This window comes from Symphalangus syndactylus, chromosome 17 (genome assembly GCF_028878055.3).
Source record: "Symphalangus syndactylus isolate Jambi chromosome 17, NHGRI_mSymSyn1-v2.1_pri, whole genome shotgun sequence".
NCBI lineage: Eukaryota > Metazoa > Chordata > Mammalia > Primates > Hylobatidae > Symphalangus > Symphalangus syndactylus.
In genome coordinates, this window is record NC_072439.2 from 27,077,051 (window position 1) to 27,100,504 (window position 23,454).

The 23,454-nt window shown below is 45.7% G+C and overlaps 1 protein-coding gene and 1 pseudogene across 3 annotated transcripts in view; one reads left to right on the forward strand and one right to left on the reverse strand.

Annotated features, from left to right (window-relative positions):
- The window catches only part of PPM1H (protein phosphatase, Mg2+/Mn2+ dependent 1H), a 305,954-nt gene that overhangs the window by 164,500 nt on the left and 118,000 nt on the right, over positions 1–23,454 (forward strand). The window lies entirely within an intron of this gene.
- LOC129467066 (glyceraldehyde-3-phosphate dehydrogenase-like) lies at positions 19,949–21,607 on the reverse strand (annotated as a pseudogene).

A 23,454-nucleotide genomic window follows, 5' to 3' on the forward strand; every position in this document is an offset into this window, starting at 1 on the left:
TAGTCAGGGGTGGGTTGCAGTTTCAGATGTGGCAGCAGGGGAAAGTGTCATGGGGGAGAGAGTCTTAGAGTAAGGTCTGAAGGAAGTGAGGCAAGATGTTCTGGCAGATGAAACAGCCAAGGCCTTTGATATGATTTGGCTGTGTCCCCACCCAAATCTCATCCTGAATTATTGTTCCTATAACATAATCCCACGTGTCATGGGAGGGGACCAGGTGGGAGGTAATTGAATCATGGGGGAGTATTTTTCCCATGCTGTTCTCATGATAGTGAGTAAGTCTCGTGACGTCTGACGGTTTTATAAAGGGCAGTTTCCTTCACATGCTGTCTTGCCTGTCATCACGTAAGATGTGCCTTTGCGCCTCCTTCGCCCTCTGCCGTGATTGTGAGGCCTCCCCAGCCATGTGGAACTGTGAGTCAATTAAACCTCTTTTTCGTTATAAATTACCCAGTCTTGGGTATGTCTTTTTAGTAGCATGAGAACAGACTAATACAGCCTTGAACCAGGAATGTACCTTTTATAGTTGAGGACCAGACAGAAATGGACCAAAGAAAGAGGGGGTAGTGGGTGAGGCAGAGGAGGTGCAGACAGGGCCCAGGCATGCTCAGTGGCAGCTAGTGCTGCGGTGACCATGGCAATGGCCATGAGGTCTGAGCTTGAACTCTCCTCTCTTGCTTGACTCTTACAATAACCAAGAAGGTGTATGTGTGTGTGTGTGTGTACACACTCATAATATTTATATATAATATTCAGTTTTAAAGCCTTCGTTCCATCTTGCACACCAAACCTTAAGTAATTTTGTAAATTCATAAACAGTCGGATCTATGTAAGGCCTTAAAACCATCTTGTATACATTAAGCAATGGGTCCATTGTCGGTACACTTTCTGGTAGAATCTTATACAAATTCTCCTGTGTATAAACAAACAAGGTGGAGCTGCCCAGACTAAACTCTAGAACAAGGCTCAGGTTCACACCAGCTCCCTTTTCCCAAGGTGGCGCCTGGGGCTTCTCTGAGGGACTGTGAAGCCCCCTGAACTCAGTCTGAGGCTGGCATCTGGTCCAGAGGATGCCAGACTTGCCTGTATGTCAGAATCACCTGGGGTACTTTGCCAACGTATATAATAATTGAGTCACTCTTGTATTCCTACTACCTAGATCCTGCAATTAGCAATTTTCATCAAATGTATCTATCCATCCTCCCGTCCCTCTATCAATCCAGGGCAGACATTCATGTATTCACCTGTGGGATTTAAAAAAAATAATAATAAAAATTGCGGGCCCCTATTCTCAGGCTTACTGAATCAGAATCCTTGAGCTTGGGGCCACTGTGGGAACCACTCATCTAGTCCAGATTCCCTTTTCTACTGATAAGGGAAGTGAAGCTCACAGAAATTGTCTTTCTCAAGTTCCCACAGATAGCCAGCGGCAGGACTCGTACCAGACCCTGGGTCATCACCTGTTTTTGGAGGACCCACCTCCTCCCTTTCCGAGATTTTGCTTGGTATCTGCTTAGCAACATCGGTTCTTTCTAAGATCAAATAATACTCTGGACCTACTCTTTATCCATGAACAGTTTGCTGAGCCTCTGCTATTTTGGGGGATTGCTAAGAATGTATTTTCTCCTTGGTCAAAACTTTCAATCATTATCGCGGAAAAAAGGAGTATAACTATAGAAACAGATGTTTCCTGGCTGGACATGGTGGCTCACACCCATAATCCCACCACTTTGGGAGGCTGAAGCAGGAGAATAATTTGAGTTCAGGAGTTTGAAATCAGCCTGGGCAACATGATGAGATCCCATCTCTACAAAAAATTTAAAAATTAGCCAGATGTGGTGGCACACACCTGTAGTCCCAGCTACTCAGGAGGCTGAGGTGGGAGGATCGCTTGAGCCCAGGAGGTTGAGGCTGCAGTGAACCTTGATCACGCCACTGCACTCCAGCCTGACAAAAATATCTCAAAAAAAGGAAAGAAAGAAAGGTTTCCAGAGTACAGGTGTGTGTCTTTGCTCCTAGCTGCCTCATTTCCAGCAATGGAAAGAAACACTGGGCTGGGAGTCCAGAGATGAATCACAATCTTGTCCTGTAGCAAACTGCATAACAGTGGGAAATCCACTTCATTCTCTGAGCTGGTTTCCTGCTTTGAAGAACAAGTGGAGTTAACAAGATCTTACTAATTGATTTCAATGGTGTTTTCCAGCTCTGATATTTGGGAACCACTAACTTAGTATCCAGCCAAAGACTGACCTGGTCAGCTCAGCTTCCTGGAGTCCGGCAGGCTATGATCCATTTTCTTCCCTTCAATCTTGTTAGGTTAGGCATAGATGGCAGAAGACAGATAAGATGCTCCAAACCTAGAGCATAAAGAAAATTTTCAGTTGCCAGCTCCAATGGGACTTAGTTCCCTCTGAGAGCTGTGCTTCAGCAGTTTCCCCAAATCTAAGCTTCCCAGGAAGCCCCCACCCTGCTCCTGATGTTCCTCTCTGTAGCTTCAGAAGAACCGTATGGCACTGACCTTTGAGTTCCTTCTGACTCTCAGAGGTCCTGGTCAGCAGGCTGCAGACACAGTGTCTGCCACTTGGATATTAAGGTTGCCTGTATCACTCTTCAAAGCCCAACCCATCAAGAAATGAGTTGAACTAGCAGCTCATGGTTTAGTGGCTGCATGTGGGCCTGAGTGGTGACCACCACCTTTCCCTTGGTATGACATCCTGCCCTTCAATGTGAGAAGTGGATTCTTTCATCCCTTTATTTTTTGAAAAAATTTTTATTAAAAAAAATTTTTAGAGACAGGGTTTGAGTCCGTCACCCAGGCTGGAGTGCACTGGCGTGATCATGGCTCACTGCAGCTTTGACCTCCCAAGTTCAAGTGATCCTTCTACCTCAGCCTCCCAAGTAGTTGGGATCACAGGCATGTGCCACCACACCTGGCTAATTTATTTTTATTTTTACAGAGAAGGGGCTCCCTACGTCACTTAGGCTGCTCTTGAACTGCTGGATTCAAGCAATCCTCCCACCTCGGCCTTCCAAAGTGCTGGAATTACAGGCATGAGCCATGGCACCCAGGCTTCATGCCTTTGTGTTTTGTTTTGTTTTTTTTTTTTTTTTTGAGACGGAGTCTCACTCTGTCGCCAGCCTAGGGTGCAGTGGCGCCATCTCGGCTCACTGCAACCTCCGACTCCCTGGTTCAAGTGATTCTCCTGCCTCAGCCTCCCGAGTAGCTGGAACTACAAGCATGCACCACCATGCCCAGCTAATTTTTGTATTTTTAGTAGAGCCACAGGGTTTCACCATATTGGCCAGGATGGTCCCGATCTCTTGACCTCGTGATCCGCCTGCCTCGGCCTCCCAAAGTGCTAGGATTGCAGGCATGAGCCACCGTGCTCAGCCCATGACTTTGTTTTAAATACTGCCCACTCTTGGCGCCTCCCACTACTACTGCCTGCCTGTCAGCTGACAGAGCCAAGCAACCGGGCTGGGATCAGTTTCCTGTCTTTAATCCTCCCCAGCCCTGCAGGTGCCCTTTGACTCATCCCTCTGGTATCTTCCCAAAGGAAAGTGGTTTTCCAGAATCCCTTCGTAAGGGTTTCAGCGCATCACAGATCTAGAGTTGCAGCTGGCACCACTTCCTCCTGTCGTGGCCTGATATGATTTCGATGGCCGTGGTTCAGTTCACCTTCACCCCTCAGACTGGGGGTGCTGCTCTTTCACTTAATGATAGTCCCCTTTAGTAACCCAAACTTTATATGGGTTATGAAAAAAGATAGTATGAACATTTTAAAATTAGATACAAATCTAAATAAAATTTTTAAAGAGTGGCGAAGGGAGACCCATAGCTAAAGTGCACAGTAACTCTCTATGTGAAGGATGGCTGAGGACACAGAATGGGGCAATGGTTATGAGCATGCAGTTGGAACTCACGTGGGCCTGAGTTTGAATTCTAGCCGCACAACTTAGCAGAATGACTTTGGTCGAGGTAGAGGATCCTTCTAAAATGTGTGAATAAAATAATAATAGCCTCCTTTGTAGAACTGTTATATTAATGAGAGGGTGCACAGAAGGCGTTCAATGTGGTACCTGGCACATAGTAAGCCCTTGGTACATGTTAGCTATTGTCATTATTAAAATAGAAATGCTAGGGATTCACCAAAAGTATAGGGTTTGGAGTCAAATGGCCCAGGATTGAATCCTAATTCTATCACTTACTGTGCAACCTCCAGCCAGTTACTTAACCATTCTGTGCCCCAGTTACCTCGTCTGTAAATTAGGAATTCTAACAATCCCTATCCCTTACAATCATTGTGAGGATTAAATGAATTAATTCAACTCAGAAAATATTTGCATGCCTACTGTGTTCTGAGAACTGAAGGCTTAGTTAGTAATGAAGACAAAAAACCCTGAACCTCTGCCATTATGGAACTCACAATATAATGGGGTGTGGGGAGGAATGGTGGCAAAATAAGTAAAACGTAATTCGTGCAAAAGCATTAAATATTATGTGCGAATCGAGTGCATTTGAAATGTTTGTACAAGTGCTTGCCTGCCTTATGGAAAGCACCTAATAAATGCTAGTTATCGACAGTGATTATCAATATATTATTCCTGCTACTGCTACTACTGCAGATAGTAAATATATTTAAGTTTATAATAAATACATGATGCAAGGTAAAATATAGTTTGCATTACAGCGTAGATGGCTTGCATATGAAAGGGCTACATGAACTTTTGGGCTGATGTAAAAGCGTGTGTTGTGAACTTTTCTGATAGCGTGACTGAGCTGCTTTAGGACTCCACGGTGTAATATAATTCATCATAGCCAATATTGCTGCCAGATATTAGCTGTGGACCCTAGAACTGTATTCTTACCAGATTAGATGTGGAGAAGATGCTGAATTCAAGTCAGCACACTCCAAAGGCCCGTGTGTGTGTTTGTGTTTGTGTGTGTGTGTGTGTGTGTGTTTGTGTGTGTGTATGAGAGTGTGAGTGTGTGTGTATGTGTGTGTGTGTCTTCACAAAGTTTATAATGATAATTTAGTTGCTTTGGGACACACTGGGCAGCCTGTAATATTCTTTCCAGCTCTCGAATTTTGTGATTTTTTTTTTTTTAACCTAGTATTTTGGCAAGCAGCGGTTGTCTCTAAGTAACACAGAAAAAGTCCTTTTTCAACAGAGCCTTTAAAAAAGCCTCCTGGCTCTCAGGCATTCGAAAAACACAGTTGTGTGGGTTTTTTTTTTTTCTTTTCTTTTTCTTTTTCTTGCAAGACTTAGCCGTGAAGTCAAAGTCACTGCTTCCTAGGGAGCTCAGCTGCACAAGAAGCCTAGAGCTGCATTGCTGGGCCTGGAGCCTGCCCTGACCCTCTGTGCTGGACTGTGCTTTCCCACCCGGCTCCTGCACCCTTGCTTTTCTTTTCCAGTGGTATCCCAGGCAATAATAAAGAGGCTTTTGAAATCGCAGAGTGGGAGCTCTTTCCCTACTGTGGGCCACCAGGCCTGCCTGCAAAAATTGGATTCGTGCAATCCATTTTCACACTGATTCATCTCTCTGCTCGCTTTTCACTCCTGTTTTGCTGCTTTTCTGTGTCAAAGTTTTTGTATAGTTGTTCCCCCACCACACCCTTGTCATGTTCTTCATTATTCTGAGCTGGCAGGTCATCATTGCCACCAGCATTTCAAAGACACGTGGTCCTTCCAAATGGACTGCACCAATTTCTCAATGTTAATGGATCATCTATAGAAACAAAGCTGTATTTTATACTTTCCAGACCCTTTGTTTAAATGAGACCTTACAACAGAGGCCCAGGATGTAGAACAGATAGGAACACTTGTGATGTAGAACAGGTTATATACTGATCAATAGCACAGATTCTGGAGAAACACAAGCTGGATTCAGGTCCTGGCTTCTGTGACTTAACCATAGCGCTGTGGGACCTTGAACAAAATACCTAACCTCTCTGTGCCTTCTTTATCAGGGAAATGGGGAAATGGGGATAATAAGAGGCCTTATCTGTGATAAGGTTAGTAGAAGGAGTAAATGATTTAAAGTGTGTAAAATGTTAAGCACAGTTCCTGGCATATAATAAATGCTCAATAAGTGTTTTATTACTATACCAATAACCATAAAAATTATCATTAGTAATATTATCCCCCAGGTGGAAAAATAAAAACTAGGGACCCCAATTTATTAAGCCAAAAAGGAAAAAGAAAAAAAAGCTGAAAATTGACTCATACAAGAAACTGCCTTTCCTTTTGTTCCTAAGCAAATAGCTGCAGATAAAAGGTTAAACATCTCCACTGGTAGCTACTCTGAGTTCACCTTATCTTATGGAAAGTACTAATTTACTGAGCCCCAGATGAATAGATAATCTACTATTTCCCTACCTGTTGCTTTTCTCTTGCAACACGTGGGTTACCATACCCTCCCTCTTTCCCCTCCAGCCCACTTTTCCCCTTTAAATGTTGAAGCCCTCAAATTCATCTTTGGAGAAAGGTACTTACCACAGACTGTTTCTGTGATTCCGTGTTTTTTTCTCCCAGGCCTTCCTTAACTTAAGCAGGCAAAATGAACTTTTAAATCAATTGAGACATGTCTTGGATACTTTTTGGTTTACACCCATCAACAGTCACTCGGGGTTTCCCATGAAGCTGTTAAAAACAGCTGTTCAGTATGGTACTTTCAATGCCATGCTTTTCACAAATTGCCTTTGCCCGTAGAAGACATTGAATGAATGTCAAAAGACCAACAAACCAATCTTCATATTGTTTTCTGGAATGGATACTTAATTCTTTAGCTTATGAGCAGGCTCTCAAACAGGCTAATTTTGTTCAGGCCACGAGGCTGTTTTTGTCGGTGATTGGGCAACTGTGCCCTTTCTCCCTCTGCGTGAGGACCAGTTGCTCACACACAGGCCACCTCTGCATGTCACAGCCATCAGGATTCTGCCACTTAAAAGGGTAAAGCGGTATTCTGTTTAGGGACACCACCTTTTCTGAATGTGGACTCTGCAGACAACTTCCTTACCCCAAGTGGTGCAGGTTTGTGGATCAGAGCCTCTTAGGGCTAGTGGTGCCACAGCAGGAAGAGCTAGACTAGCCCACTGTTCTTTCTGCAGCAGATACATAATAACATGATGCTAAAGTATTCATTACTGTTCTAGTGCATTGCCAGCAGGCAGTCTTCTGGTTGACCCAACATTTCTGCAAGAACTCTCAGGATTAGCACATTGGGAATGTGCTTGGAAGAGAGATGTTCCTAACGTATCTGTGTGTAATGTGTGTAGTATAGGTATCTGAATATATACAATAAGCTGTGCAAAACAAACCTCTCTCAGGTTAGGCCTAAAAGAAATCAGGTAACAGGCTTAAAAAGCCAGGCAAACCCCAGCTGTCTTGTCTTTTATCATTTGGTATTTCACAGGCTTTGTGCCTCTCCATACTTCGCTTGAGGGATGTGCTGATTTCTTCCACCAGTGTTCTTTGTTCCACCTCCTCTAAAAAGTCTCCACCCATCCTCCCTGCCCCCACATATCTGTATTTGCTCCCTTCCCCTTGGCTTCTTACCTGCCTGCAAACATACTCAACGTTCTCTCATTTCGCACAAGCTTCCCCTTATCCCTGTGTCTTCCTCTTTTTTTTGAGACACAGTCTCACTCTGTTGCCCAGTCTGGAGTACAATGGCGCGGTCTTGGCTCACTGCAACCTCCGCCTCCTGGGTTCAAGCCATTCTCCTGCCTCAGCCTTCCAAGTAGCTGGGATTACAGGCGCCCGCCACCATGCCTGTCTAATTTTTTGTATTTTTAGTAGAGACAGGGTTTCACTTTGTTGGCCAGGTTGGTCTCGAAGTCCTGACCTCATGATCCGCCCGCCTCGGCTTCTCAAAGTGCTGGGATTACAGGCATGTCTTCCCCTTAACTTGGTTCTCTTCACATCCAGGATTGTCCCTCAGAGCATGCATTCCCTGGCTGCATTTCCCCCTCATGATAGGCTCGATTCTGTCCCAGTGTGCTCCCCCATCTCCCTTCCCTGTGGTATGGTGGAGCTGACTAGCTGCCCTCGTGCTGCCTTTTTCTTCTGAGCAGGGGGAACAACCTTCCTCGGCCTTCGGTGTATTGCAGGTATAGCTACATGACTCAGTTTCAACCACGGGAGTGTGGGCAGAGTGATATGTGACCCACGAAAACCTCACACATACTGTTGTCTTGAACTGTTATGTTCCCTCAAAAAGTTATGTTCAAGTCCTAACCCCCAGCACCTGTGAAAGGGACCTTACTTGGAAATGGGACCTTGGTAGATATAATTAAGATGAGGCCAAACTGGAGTAGGGTAGACCCTAAATCCAGTGACTGGACTTAAGAAGGGCATGTGTAGACAGACACAGGGAAGATGACCCAGTTAAAATGGAGGAAATGGAGGTAGAGACTAGGGTTAAGAAGACACAAGTCAAGGAATACCAAGGATTTCCTGAAGTCACCAGAAGCTGGGAAGAGGCCAGGAAAGATTCTGCAGAGTCTTCAGAAGGAGCATGGCCCTATGATTTTGATTTCAGGCTTCCAGACTCCAGAACTATGAGAGAAGTCATTTTCTATTGTGTTAAGCTGCCAAATTTGTTGTGACTCATATTACACGAATCCTAGGAGACTGCCACACATACCATCCTCACTCTTCTCCAGACTAAAAGTTGACAAACCAGGATGGCTTTGGAAGTGCATGCTGAAGCTGGCAGAATACCCCTGCGACTATGCCCAAGCCAATCAGACCTTGTATTTCATGTGTGACATGAACACACACTGTATGAAGCCATTGAGATATTTAGGATTATCTGCTATAGCAGCTAATAATACCTTATCAAAAACACCCACTTACAGAGAGGTTAAAGGCAGCTACCATAAGTACACACCAACCCCTCTTGAAACAATCTCTCTGCCAGCTTCTAGGATTTCCCTTCCCCCTCCCTCCCCTTCACTGGTGGAACCTCTTCACACCTGCCACTGAAATGCAAGCTGCCCCAGGGTTCGTCTTCAGCCAGCTTCTCCACATCCCACCCTGAGCCATCTCATGCACCTTCAGCATCCACTCACATCCCGATGTTGCCCAAGTATAGAAGTCCAAGCCGCACTTCCCTCCCACACTCCAGGCCCCATGACCACCTTCCTCCAGTCATCTCTCCCATCTTGTCAGCCTCCCACCTCTCTGCAGAGTGTCAGGAGCTTTCCATGAGGCACGTGGCAGGGTTCGACTTGAACTTCCCTCACACTTGATCATTCTGCTTCCCCCACAACCCTAACCAACTGAGCAAGCCTATTTATTGTTTGGCTGGTGGTATAACTGCTTTTTGGGTATTTATTGGGCAGCGTGGCCATGAACTTGCTGCCTTTTGGTATTTCTGAAAGAGTCTGTTGAGAGAAACAGTATATAGGAAGGATTTCTATTCCTCGCACCCTTCTAGAAATTCTCAAATCTATCCCTGGATGAAGCCTGAAGCTCATACATGTGGCCCTGCACAATGGTTTCCTGAACGGCTTGCTTATGCCATGTGCCTCCATTGGAGAAGGTTGCAAGAAACAGCTGTGTGAAATGTGCTGTGGCATTCACTGAAGGACCCTGCTGAAGAGCTTGCTCATTCTATCACACAGCCTCCTCTTTTTTCAGGACCACAGAGGACTTTTCTCTCATATGCAATTTAGGAAAAGCCCGGGGACTGAGAGCAGGGTAGTTTTTTTTGTTGTTGTTTCTGTGGCTTTTTTAAATTCATTCTGGGCCCTGAGTTGTGTAAACTGATCCTGGTTTGTATCTGTGTTGCCTGTTAGGAAGCATTTGTGACCCACTTCTAATAAGCGCAAGGGCCTTACAGTATGTGTTTTTTGTATTAACTTAATTCCTACCTTCCTGTGATCTTTCTAGTTTTATTTTCCACATATATTTTTATTTTATTTTGTGTGTGTTTATGTAATCACCCTTTCAATCAAGGGTAAAGCTAAAGTATGGGTAAATAAGATGTCCTGCAAATCTCATACTTCAGATGCCCAGAACTAGCTTAGTTTTCTTTCCCCAATAGAGCCCTCTCTCCTGTGTTCTTAGGCCACTAAGTGCCTAAACTTAAACCAAAAACCTAGGATAATTTACCCTGACCTGCATTCCCCTCCCCACCCCTTCTGACATCAATCCCTGTTAATCACCAGCTGCATTTTTTGTAGACTCCATATAGAAGCCTCACCTGGGCCCCTTACAGGGCTGGCCACTGCATTGGCACCCATCTGGCAGACCCCAAGATTACTACAATGTGGGGTGGCCACACCACTTCTTTGTTGAAAGTCCTTCAGTGATGTATCTTCAGACTGAAGTCCAGATTCTAGCCTCTTTCTACCTTCACCTGTCACTTCTTATCCTCACATCCTAAGCTCTGGCAATGCCAGACCAGGTACTCACATCTCCCTTGTCTTGACAACATACTTCCCTCCTCCTCTGTCAAGAACAGCCCTGGGATGTCTTCTAGAAGATTCAGCTTCAGCATCATTTCTTCCCTGAGGTCTTCCCTGACTCCTCCATCCCATCCCAGGCAGACATCTGTTCACCGACGCCTCTCTGTGTGCCGGGGACCCAAGGGTCTCCACTCTATTTCTTTTGCTTCACTTTTCACACTGCACTGTAACTGGGTGTCTCTCTCTCTTCCCTAATAGGCCAGAGCTCGTTTATGGCAGGAATCAAATCTTATCTTTGCATTCTCTCAAAACTCTTCTAGAAGCAGGCTCAACTCTGCTTAGGTGCTTCAAAAATTGATGATGTATAGTATTGCTGCCTGAAAAGACCGTGACAGCATTGATACCATTGCAGGCTTTTCCATATTCTTTAAAGACAAGTAGGTGCAGTCAGTCCAGGGAGGACATCATTAACAGTGGGTGCACAAGGACCTGGCATATGAATGACAGAGATGGCTTCTTTTGGGGAAACACACTCTCCTTACGCCCAGCACATAGAGGCACCTAGCAAACATGGCCTCCACCTTACTGTGCCCAGCTCCCAGTCCATCCTCACACGTCAGTTATGATTCCAGATGACATCTGGTGGACATCAGTTCTCTTTTTCACCATTGCACTGCTGTTGGTCAGGTACTGTCACACACCTCATTGAACTTCAGCAACAGACCCTGGTTCCCTCTCTCAGCTCTGTCCTGTAGCAGTCCAGTTTCCACACACAACAGGGATAACCTTTGTAAAAGATAAACCCTCCTCTCAAAGCCCTTCAGAGATGACTACTGAGCTCATCTGAACTTTTTTGATGACCTGCAAGGTCCTTCTGACTGGCCCCAGCCCATCCCTCGAGCCTCCCCTGAGCCTGTCCTCTTCCTAACTAAGCGGCACGCATGACTTTGTCCAGCTCCTCACACAGGCCGAGCATCCGCCACCATGCGGCCTTCACACATGTGGTTGCTTCTACCTGAACTTCTCTCCCTCCATCCTTCTCCATGGCCCCCTGTTCCAGTCCTTTCAGCCTCAGCCTCACTGTCCCCTCCTGGACCTCCCTGACTGAGGCATCTCCCACCTTCACAGATGGATCACGGCTCCTCCCTATATTATGAGCTCTGTGCAGCAGAAACTGCCCTCTCTGCTTCCCCATCTGATCCCAGTGCCTAGCACAGTGCCTGGCATTAGGTAGGAGGTGCTCAAGGAGTAAACTCTGAAAGAAAAAAAAAAAAATAGGAGAGGAAGAAAGGTCTTGGAAGTTCTGATTTGATTGGTAAAAGTGTGTTGTTCCTGGGGTTCCTGTTACACTCAAGGTCACATGGATTTAATCTGAGACTTTTTATAGTTAAAAATGTCAAGCTCCTTTGGAGGCTGAGCCTTCCATATGCACAGAATGTTTTTATTCAGTATAGCTGTTACTCAACATTTCAGACAGATTTGCTTCAGAATGGTGGTTTGGCTCTGTCTAGCATTTGCAGCCATGGTCTCCACTCGCTAATTTAGGGCATACCTAGATTTCCAGCACACATTTCCCCCTCCTGGCAATATAGGACATAAGCCAGGGGACGTTGGTGTCCCTAGACGGTGCCTCCACATCCTGACTCCAGAGTCTGTGGTCTCTCTGGGTGCACTCTCTCTTCTGGGTCACTCCCATTTGTTCTCATTTCACTATTTTTGTCCCTGGCAATTGTCTGGACGGAAATTCACCAGAGTTCAACATTTTTAGTATTATTGGATCTTACAAAGGAGAGGAGAGAGAGGATGGTCCCCTCCGGCATGGAGCAGAAACCAGTGCAGACAAAGAAAAGGCAGCAGCTGGATCGAGGCAGGAATCCAGGACTGAGAATCACCCTGACCTTCACTGGAGGGGGCAAAATGCATCAGGAGCGTTCCTCTGTCTTAGGACGTTGGCTCTCTCAAAGCTCACCCCACGTGTTCAAAAGCAACCAGGAGTGGAGGTGAGAATTAATAGTCCACCATGAGTGGTAGCAAGCACAGCAAATGGAATAATGAACCCCTCAGGTTTAGGTCTGGCCAAACCACTAGCCTGTTAAGATTTTGGTTGCTTCACCCCTGAAATGAAATGATTGAAGATTTCTAAGCTCAACAATTTCTGTGAAGAAATGTCATTTACCACATCTCTGCATTATGCACCTCTAGTAAATGTTTAATGATCTGCAATAAGTTTTAGAGTCACACTAGTGATTTCAACTTTCTGTATTTGACAAGTGTTCTAATTACCCATCAAGTGAGGAAGAGCTGAAGAAGAAATGAGCCAAGGACTGGCAAGAGGTTGTAGCAATTTGTGTTGTACTTTGACCTGCTTTGTCAAGTTGTGAACAATTAGTCTCACAGCTGAAAAGCAACTGCTGCATGCAAAGCAGGTGATCTGAAATCAGGACCACTGCTCCTGATGCCCACTCCCACTCGTGCACATTTACCCTATCTGGATTTGGTGCTCAGCCCTGACTGATGATCTTCATAGCATGGTGTGCGGTAGATGGCCATGGTTTATAGAGGGGAGGGAGCCGAGGCTTGGCCTAACAGCCAGTCCAGGGTAACAGGGGACAAGTGGAAAGTCCAGCACGCAATGCTGGTCTGCCTGATTCCACCCAGACAGCCCAATGTGGGCAGGCAAGAGATGACCTTGGATGGATTCACAGACCTGAAAAGACCATTTGCTTGATCTGGGAGGCAGCACATATTGGGAGCCAGGTAAATCTGCTTCTCAGTCCCTGCTTGGGGACTTCAGGACCATCACTTAGAAACTCTTCTTGCCTCCTTGCGTTGTTGAAGAGAAATTAGACACAGTACCTGCTTCTTGGCAGGTGCTTTGAAAAAAAAATAGTTTCTTTCCCTTCAATAAGAGGAAGGATTGAATCATGCAAAGTTCTTCAGGTCCAAAGGCATTTCAGCCTCCTCCAGGTTTCCCTGCCAGCCTCTCCCTTCTCGGTCATCAATGAAGTGTTCTTTATTTCTTAACGGTATTGCCCCTATTTTTATCTTATTTCATCACATGTTCCTCTGTCATGCTAGATCCCTATTAATTTCAGTAGGGATGACACCACGTTCAAGAACCTGAAGAAGAGACCCAAAGCCAACAAACAAGACACAAGGTTTTATTATGGGGAACTTACACACAGAAATGGCCCAGTGGTGGCAGGCTGGACAGAACTGCAACTGCTTGTAAAAAGGACACAGTTTGTATAGCGTCTTCACTTAGCATGCTCCCCCTAGCACCCTCCACATGGCAACCCTCATTTCTTGAGTTACTGCTGTCAGGTGTGTCTGCTATAAGGATCATTTTCGGGGTATGCATAAGTTACTGCTGTCAGGCGCATCTACCGTGCCTCTTCTGAGCCTCCAACAGAGTCTACAATTGAATGAAAAGCCAAGCCTTGGAGGAAGGCGAGCTTCTGAAGTTTCCTGTCCTGCTCTGTGGCTTTCTGAGCATGGGGCTGCTCCTTGGCTATCCGGAGTTCCCAGAGGAAGATCAGGAAGGCGTTTGCTGAGGCCTCTGACGCTCATGGCCAGGCACTGCTACAGACTCCATGGCAGTGAGCCCCCTCTGGACAAGCACACATCAGGTGTGGTCACCACAGGGTCTGATCACAGAGCTTTGTGCCCACTCACCTGACCACCTGTGCAAGACAGAAACCTCTCTAAGGAACTCCTAAGATGGGCCATACATAGTTAGGGGTTAACCCGAAGGCAAACTTGGGGCTTGGCAGATTCTCTATAACAGTGACTCCCAAGTTGTTGGCACACAGCAGGGCAGTGCTACCAAGAGAGGAGCTGCAGACGGGGCACTGACTGGGCCTGTGCTGGGAGACCCTCTGCCTGGCTGTGGGTCTCTGGTCTCAGGCCACAGATGGCAGGTCCTGAGAGTGGGAAGAGCCACTGCTGGGAGCCACGTCCATTTCCCTCACACCAGTCTGCAGAGGTCAGTCTTCATGTCGAAGCCTTCCAGCTCCTTGCTGTGTCATTCCCCACGGGTAAAATTAAGGCAGATCATGCCCATGAGTGCCGTGGCCTAGAATGACTCTCACCGCAGCCTATTTATTACACTAAGCCAGCCAGCTCCACTGTGTGGACTCCCCAAACTCTTGCAAAACGCTCCTATAAGTGGCTACCTTTTATAGAGATTCTCAGTACCCTTCTCCATCCCTTTTTTTATGGGGAAATGAGGGCCTATAAGGCTGGGGCGATGAGAAGCACTAAACAGGCCTATCTCCGCCTGGTGTTTTGTGGTGGAGATCTCTACCTTAGTACAAAACATAGACCAATTTTAGCAGGAAAATTCAAAGATTTGTTACACAGTTTTTGCTGTAGATATATGTCATGTTTCTTGTAGAAAATGTAAACAGGCAAAAAAGAAAAATTGCCTGTAATCTCCTCCCCTCCCCAACCACTGTTACCAATTAGGGGTGTATCTTTCCAGCCTTTTTTCATACATAATCCCATTTTCCCCCCAGGGAAATTACACTCTGCATACAGGTTTGAAACAGCTTTTCCCCTTCCTCCTCAAACACAGAGTAATGGAAAATAATCTAAACATTTCTTAATGCTTCCAAATAATGGATATGAACTTCTGATCCCTTGTTCCTCCGTAACTGTGGAGTCCTTAGGACCTTACTTTATAGTATTAATATTTATTGTTGGCTGTAGTCTTCTTTGAGATTACGGCTTTTTATTTAGTTTTTTTCTAAAGCCTCCTGTGTTGTGGTTTTGTTATCTCTTGCTGCTGTTAATGAGCCTGCATGAAATAGAATTCCTTCTCCTTTCTGGATTAGTCCTTATCTTTTTTGACTTGAAAATCATGTACGCCCTGGTGTTTGCACTGTATGTAAACTGAAAGTAAACAACATCTAAGTTAGGGACAGAAGGTCACAAGTACTTAAGGTTTTTCCTAGAGCAGAGTACGACTGGTGTGTGGTTAGAATGTAATCTTCAACCTGGGACTCAGTGCTTACCCTTCAGAGCTAGTCTAGGTCATTTGGCTATTTTCTCACCTTTTATAGGAAAAGTTATTTTTCTTTAGTCATTCTGGGAATTGGCCTGTTAGGATGACATTTAAGTCGCTCCAGGTTAAATTGTAGGACAGAGTTAGATATTGGAATTCCTGTATGTATTTAGTGGGGTCTGATGAGAAAGAGCCTAAACACTGGCTGATTTGGGAAAGGTCTGATAGAGAAAAAGGCACATGTACCCTGACTATGCCTTCAGCTCCAGCCACCTCTCTAAGAGGAAATTGTTGAGCAGGTGGGGGAAAGCTAGTTGCAGAATGAAACTGTAAACCAGACTGGGTGTGAGGAGGGGAGGTAATAGAAGGGTTATAGGGTGGGGGAGCAAAGGCTGAAGAAGAGTTGGAGCCTGATTCAGCCTGGCGGGGAGTGACCTGAGGAGGAGCAGTCTGGGGAGGAGGTGAGAGGTCAGATGGGTTAGTAAAAAAGGAAGATTCACAAGACTCAGTGACGCTTGGGGTTGGAACTGAAGGGACAGGCGGGAGGGAAAGAAGAAAGATGTGGGACAAGTCTCATTGGGAGCAGAGACTAGGGAGGGACCAATGTGTAAAAGAATGCCTGGACGTCAGGCACCTCAGACCATTTGCCCATTTTTCGACAAAAATTATCTAGGTCTTGTAAAATGGAGAAATCAAAAGTGCTGTTTTCTGGCTATTTAGAACCATTGTCGAGTTTGTATTGGGGCCAAGCAGTATTGCAGAAGAAAATAAGACGCTTAGATTTTAGGTCAGGTGAGAGTTGAAGAGGTTTTAAGTTCTTGAGAACACAGGCTAAGGGAGAAGAAGGAAGAATGGAGGGTGGAAGGTTGCCCATAGTGAAGGAGGCAAGTTTAAAAAGAAGGGTAGAGACATGGAGAGAAGGGGTGGGGGGTGCTTGCCCCCCAGGAAAGTGGAGAAGGGGTGAGAGGTGCTTGCCCCCCAGGAAAGTGGAAACGGGGTGGGAGGTGCTTGCCCCCCAGGAAAGTGGAAACAGGGTGGGAGGTGCTTGCCCCCCAGGAAAGTGGAAATGGGGTGAGAGGTGCTTGCCCCCCAGGAAAGTAGAAACAGGGTGGGAGGTGCTTGCCCCTCAGGAAAGTAGAAACGGGGTGGGAGATGCTTGCCCCCCAGGAAAGTGGAAACGGGTTGGGAGGTGCTTGCCCCCAGGAAAGTGGAAATGGGGTGGGAAGTGCTTGCCCCCCAGGAAAGTGGAAAAGGAGTGGGAGGTGCTTGTCCCCCAGGAAAGTGGAGAAGGGGTAGAGACACGGAGAGAAGGGGTTGGGGGTGCTTGCCCCCCAGAAAAGCAGTGCTTGCTGCTAAGGGTGAAAGACCAAGGCAGGCGTCCCCTCATGGTCAGACACCTCTGAAACATGGGTGAATAATCAGGCAGGCATCCCCGCAATGATTAATCACCAAGGGAAGGCTGTCTTCCCAAGTCCGTGACCAGTGCTAGAGTTTTGGGTCCACAGATAAAATGTGTCTCCTTTGTCTCTACCAGATAATGAAAGGAATTGAACTTAAGAGAAGGGAGAGATTGAAGTGTGATGCCAAGATTGAAAGGAGAAAGAGGTTGAGGGATAGAGAGAGAGATTGGAGAAGAGAGTAAAAAGAGACCTCTTACCCGATTTAAAATCAGTGAGATGTTCCTTGGGCTGGTTGGTCTGAGGACCTGACATCATAGGTGAATCTCTTCATGGAGTGAGGACGAGGACAGGGGACTGGTATTCCGAAGGAGTCCCGCTTACCCAAGTCTTCGGCACCAAATGTCTCACGCGTTCATGTGAAGAGATCACCAAACAGGCTTTGTGTGAGCAACAAGGCTGTTTATTTCACCTGGGTGTAGGCGGGCTGAGTCCGAAAAGAGAGTCAGCAAAGGGTGGTGGATTATCATTAGTTCTTACAGGTTTTGGGATAGGCGGTGGAGTTAGGAGCAATGTTTTGCGGGCAGGGGGTCAATCTCACAAAGTACATTCTCAAGGGTGGGGAGAATTACAAAGAACCTTCTTAAGGGTGGGGGAACAAAGTACATTGATCAGTTAGGGTGGGGCAGAAACAAATCATAATGGTGGAATGTCATCAGTTAAGGCTGTTTTCATTTCTTTTGTGGATCTTCAGTTGCTTCAGGCCATCTGGATGTATACGTGCAGGTCACAGGGGATACGATGGCTTAGCTTGGGCTCAGAGGCCTGACACTGACCACCACAGCATTTCATGGAGAAAAGAAATTCTCTTAACTCTCAGATAGTTCCTGTCTAGATGACACCTGTCTTGGGTTAGATGCTTCTTTGTTTTCCTCCACAGTTTGAAGGTTTAAATAAAATGTAGCCAGTGTGGAGAGTGAGATGATTGCAATTATGGAGGCAGAAGGATAAGAAGTTTGAAGTTTAGGCAAAGCACATGTCCCACCACCAAGATAAAACAGTGATTCAGTCAAGAATCTGAGTTTTGGCTTAATTTCTCATGCATGTGCATTGTAGGTCATCTTTAAATTTATTTGACTTGTGAAAACAATTTTAACTACAAATAAACACACAAGCAGTATAAATACAGAAACCCCACACAGGCAGGGACCTCCCTTTGGTGAGAACTCTATAGGCATAGATGAATCATGCTGAGATAGTTTGCATCTGTGAGGTTCATGTGAACTTAGAGGCCACCAGACCTCAAGGCAAAAATAAATACCCTTCAAAGACTTTGTAGCTTCCAAGAATTATTCATGTGGAACCCAAATGAAGATGTTGATTTCCAAGAAAGAGATCTCACAACTACAGTGGATGACTGAGTGATTCCAGCCAAACACAAGAAAGTATTAACTTTTTAAATCTATTATTGAAGGAATGTAATTGTAATTATGGTACATTACTTTAGGGTTCTGGGGTAGTTTTAAGCACTTAGCTTTAAGCACTCCAGTTTAGCCTTTTGAATGGCAAATTCATGTGTCAAATTACAATGAATGTCTCTATTAATGGGCTTTCTAATTCCTTCTAAACCTCACTCCTAAATTGCACCAGGCTGGAGCCATAAAGGGTTGCATGTGGGAAGCCTCCGTCTGCTTTTCTCCTTTGAGAGGTGGTTGTGAATGAGACCAACCAATGGGAATAAGATAATAATTGTGTGCTAAGAGTCTCTTGTTCTGTGGAGTGTGTGACTTACTGACTGATGCTAAACATTTGAAATTGTAAATTTGAATAAGTCCATAGAAATTGGGACACAGAAACATGGGTCTTAAATGATACAGCTGCTTCCGAGTGTTTTCTGCAGTGGTGTTATGGTAGGAAGTGCCTCTCAATAATGCTATTGTAAAGACAACCTTACAACTTGAAACTTGCCGCCAGAAAAACACTTGAAAATAGTAGATCTATGATGGTAGATTTCTGGTGAATTTACTAGAGTGTGTTTTCTTCCAGTTAATTTATCTCTTCATTGATTTTATTCATTCCTGTGATCTAAGGGTTAACTGGTCTATTTTCATTTTACAGTTTGAGAAAGAAGTTAAACCCTAAGTAACTATAATAGTTTCTGTAGAACTTAAGATATTTTTTATGCACCTGAAGATTTTTTCAGCCTTACCAGGCCATGATATAAATATTTCTCCTATTTCTTGTGTTGAAATGGGAGGTATCTCAGGAAGCTGAGTTTCCACTTTTGGCATAACTAATCCCAGCAAAAACAGGAAACAGTTTATCTATCAAAAATCACACTCCTGATTTTATCCATGATGTTCTTCCTCCTTTCCTGTTCCCTACTGTCTACACTCAGATAATTCAGATTCATAACCCAGCCCTATGAGAGCATGAGGGAATACGGGGATAAAAGCTACCCCACTGAGGCTTCTCACAAGGACCAAACAGTGCCTCTCAGTGCCTCTTTGGCCATGGGTTTCTGTCTGCAGACTCTCATCATTGGGGGTGCCATTTTCTGGTCATCCACCCTTTCCCCACCCTCATTTTCCAACTGGACCAGTCATAGTATTGAGTGTCCCTTGTGAGCTCTGGAAGGAGAGTTTTCCCCTTTGAGCCCTTGGAGATGCTGTCTTTGGCTTTGGTTAAATCTTTGCTAACATCACAGGTGCCTCTCAAGTCAGCTTTCCCAGGTCCAACTGGTTCCTGGTTAGATATCCTGCTTTCTCTCTCCCTCTCATCTCTGCAGCTTGCTGTAGAGGCTGCTCCCACAGTTCTTTAGGCTTTCATGTGCCATCATATTCGGCCGTTCAATTGGCTCCTCCGAGATTCAGCACCCTCCGTCTTTTCCCCTCCCCTACTTTTTCCTTGTATTTCTCAGTAAGTACTCTTCACCTTTTCAGGACCACATTCCCAAATGTCACCAGCTCACCTGAGTTTTAGTATTCCCCGGCCTGGACCACCTCTTTGTGGATGATGACTCTCCTCCTCAGGAACGTACATGTATGTTCATGTACATGTTTCCTTCATGAAACATGTTTAAAAAACTGTGATTACATATGTAGTATATGTTACTTCTGTACAAGTTTTTCTTTTGGCTGAGTGCAAGGGACTTTATTAATGGCACACGACAAGGTGGAGCTCTCTAGGCCCCTCCCTTTTCAGGGGGTCTACATGGAAACTTGAGAAAGGGAGATTCTTAGTGTTGTGGGGGACTGAGTGTGGCAGGGACTTCCCAGCAGTGAGGGCCTCTCTCTTCCTCTCGCTGGGGTTGGTAGTCCAGGGGTCTTACTCCTTGGAAGTCATGTGGGCCATGAGGTCCACCACCCTGTTGCTGTAGCCAAATTCATTGTCATACCAGGAAATGAGCTTGACAAAGTGGTCATTGCGGCCAATGCCAGCCCCAGCATCGAAGGTTGAAGAGTGGATGTCGCTGTTAAAGTCAGAGGAGACAACCTGGTGCTCAGTGTAGCCCAGGATGCCCTTGAGGGGGTCTTGGATACCTGCTTCACCACCTTCTTGATGTCATCATATTTGGCAGGTTTTTCCAGACAGCAGTTCAGGCCCATGACTGACACATTGGCAGTGGGAACACGGAAGGCCATGCCAGTGAACTTCCCATTTAGTTCAGGGATGACCTTGCCCACAACCTTAGCAGCACCAGTAGAGGCAGGGATGATGTTCTGGAGAGCGCCGTGGCTGTCACACCACAGTTTCCCAGAGGGGCCATCCACAGTCTTCTGGGTGGCAGTGATGGCGTGGACTGTGGTCATGAGTCCTTCCACGATACCAAAGTTGTCATGGATGACCTTGGCCAGAGGAACTAAGCAGTTGGTGATACAGGAGGCATTGCTGATGATCTTGAGGCTGTTGTCATTACTTCTCATGGTTCATGCCCATCATGAACATAGGGGCGTCAGCAGAAGGGGCAGAGATGATGACCCTTTTGGCTCCCCACTGCAAGTGAGCCCCAGCCTTCTCCATGGTGGTGAAGACACCAGTGGATTCCATGATATACTCAGCATCAGCATTGCCGCATTTGATTTTGGAGGGATCTTGCTCCTGGAAGATGGTGATAGGATTTTCGTTGATGACAAGCTTGCCATTCTCAGCCTTGGCAGTGCCATGGAATTTGCCACAGGTAGAATCATACTGGAACACACAGACCCTGTAGTTGAGGTCAATGAAGGGGTCATTGATGGCAACAATATCCACTTTACCAGAGTTAAAAGCAGCCCTTGTGACAAGGCACCCAATACAACCAAATCCATTGATCTTCACCTTCACCATAGTGTCTCAGGGATGCAGCTGGCAATGAGAGAGAAGAGGTGGCTGTCTGTCAAATGGGAGGAGCAGAGACCTACTTATGTACAATTTAAATATACAAATAAGATTAAGAAAAGAAAGACATGATATTCTTACCATCCAAAGACGATGACTGGCTTGAGCCTCCCATCATCCAGGTCTCTCCTTGGCCTGTTCTTGTGTGATTTCCCTGTTCACATGTGGCACCTCTCAGAACTGAATTGGCCTGCATGGTAGAGAGCTGAAGGCCACCCACCTTGTAAAGATAACATCCTTAAAATCTACCCTCACTCTCCCGACAGGCATGCCACAGAACTGAATCACAACAAGTGTCTCATGGATGGAAACTCTTCCATTTTGTTACATTTCAACTGTTTTTAATTTGCTTATTTTTACTTGTACTAACCCTTCCTCTTCACTGTCAACCAAAAGATCATGAAAGACTGTTGATTTCTAAAATCCAAGCAAAGACTATGGCTTAGCATTTCTTTTTTTTTTTTTTTTTTGAGACGGAGTCTCGCTCTGTCACCCAGGCTGGAGTGCAGTGGCGCAATCTCGGCTCACTACAAGCTCTGCCTCCTGGGGTCACGCCATTCTCCTGCCTCAGCCTCTCTGGTAGCTGAGACTACAGGCGCCCGCTACCACGCTCAGCTAATTTTTTGTATTTTAAGTAGAGACGGGGTTTCAGCGTGGTCTCGATCTCCTGACCTTGTGATCTGCCCGCCTTGGCCTCCCAAAGTGCTGGGATTACAAGCATGAGCCACCGCGCCCGGCCTGGCTTAGCATTTCTTTTAGCTGGACAAGGAAGGGGTTTGGGAGAGAAGCACTGGGAATGAGGTGACTTACTCTCTTAAGGAACCCAGGTAGACCACCAGTGACTGCTGCTTTCTTTCACTAGCCCTCACAAGGCTTTCTTTCATGATCTACTCTAGAATCTGTTTTTGGACAGTGTCTGTCTCTGTCACCCAGGCTGTAGTACAGTGGTGGCTTGATCTTGGCTCACTGAAACCTCTACCTCCCGGGCTCAAACCATTCTCCCACCTCAGCCTCCCAAGTAACTAGGACTACAGACATGTGCCACCAAGCCTGGCTAATATTTTGTATTTTTGCTAGAGACAGGGTCTCATCATGTTGTCCAGGTTGGTCATGCACTCCTGCACTCAAGCGATCCTCCCGTCTCAGACTCCTAAAGTGCTGGGATTACACTGTCCTCAGCCTACTCTAGAATCTTATCAAGACTGGATACCAACCCTCTCCTTCTCACAGTGCAGAATCCATAGTCTTCTATGTTAAAAATTACACCTGATTTGCCTATCTCTAATCTTTGGCCGCAGCCACATCTCTTCTTCAATGCCCTTCCTTCCAGATCCCTAACAGTACTGTGACAGCCTCATTTTTGAGGACTTTTGGGGCCCTAAAATATAATCCATTGAAGTCAGAGGATTTGATCCCTTTTATTGTAGCAAGATTCTCCTCTGTAATATTTTTATCTGTTTTGGAGCCTTAGTTTTTCTTGTGGTTTTTCTCTACCTTCTCAGTGTGAGAGGGAAAATAATACTTCTAATCCTGGTGATGAGGGAAGGTCATTCCAGAGAAGCAGCAAAAACAAAAATCAAGTAAGAATCAGAACAAGAAAGCCCAAGCTTCAAGTCAGAACTAGTGGAAATGAGGTTAGTGGGAGCCCGCCCTGATCCCCCTTATCTGGAAAACTATTTAAGAGAATAACGAGAATGGAGAAAGCCAGAGAGAGGGGGAGAGAACCTGGCATTCTCCCAGACAAGCTCCCACCAGTCTCAGCCTCTTTACCTCTGCCTGTGCATCTCAAAAAAGAAAATGGAAGCAGAGAGAGTTGGTCTGTCGTGGCCTTTTTCCAAGAGGGAACAGAACAGTTCTGATTTTACATCCAACAAGGCTTCAGGAGTAGGGGGTGAGGATCCAAGACTGAAGTCCACTGTATCCCTAAGCTATAGCTCAGTCAAGTGCTTCCGTCCCTGAATCTGACGCACACATGGTAGAAAGGCAGAAAGATGTTAGATGTTCATCCTGTAGTTAGATTTGGGCATTGTTACAAAGGAACCTGGTTTTGGAGAACGACAATCCTCATGAGTATATTAAAGACTTGGAAAAGTCCCATGACAAAGAAGAGTGTTTCCTGAACTCTTTCGAGCATGAGGAATCTTCATTTGGTGGTCCCCTGTTTTCATTCAGAAGCGGGTTCCATGGGAAATGTTGTAGAGGCCAACCTAAATTAACTGATTTATTCTGTGAAGAGGAGTTTGCCAGGTAGCTGAGA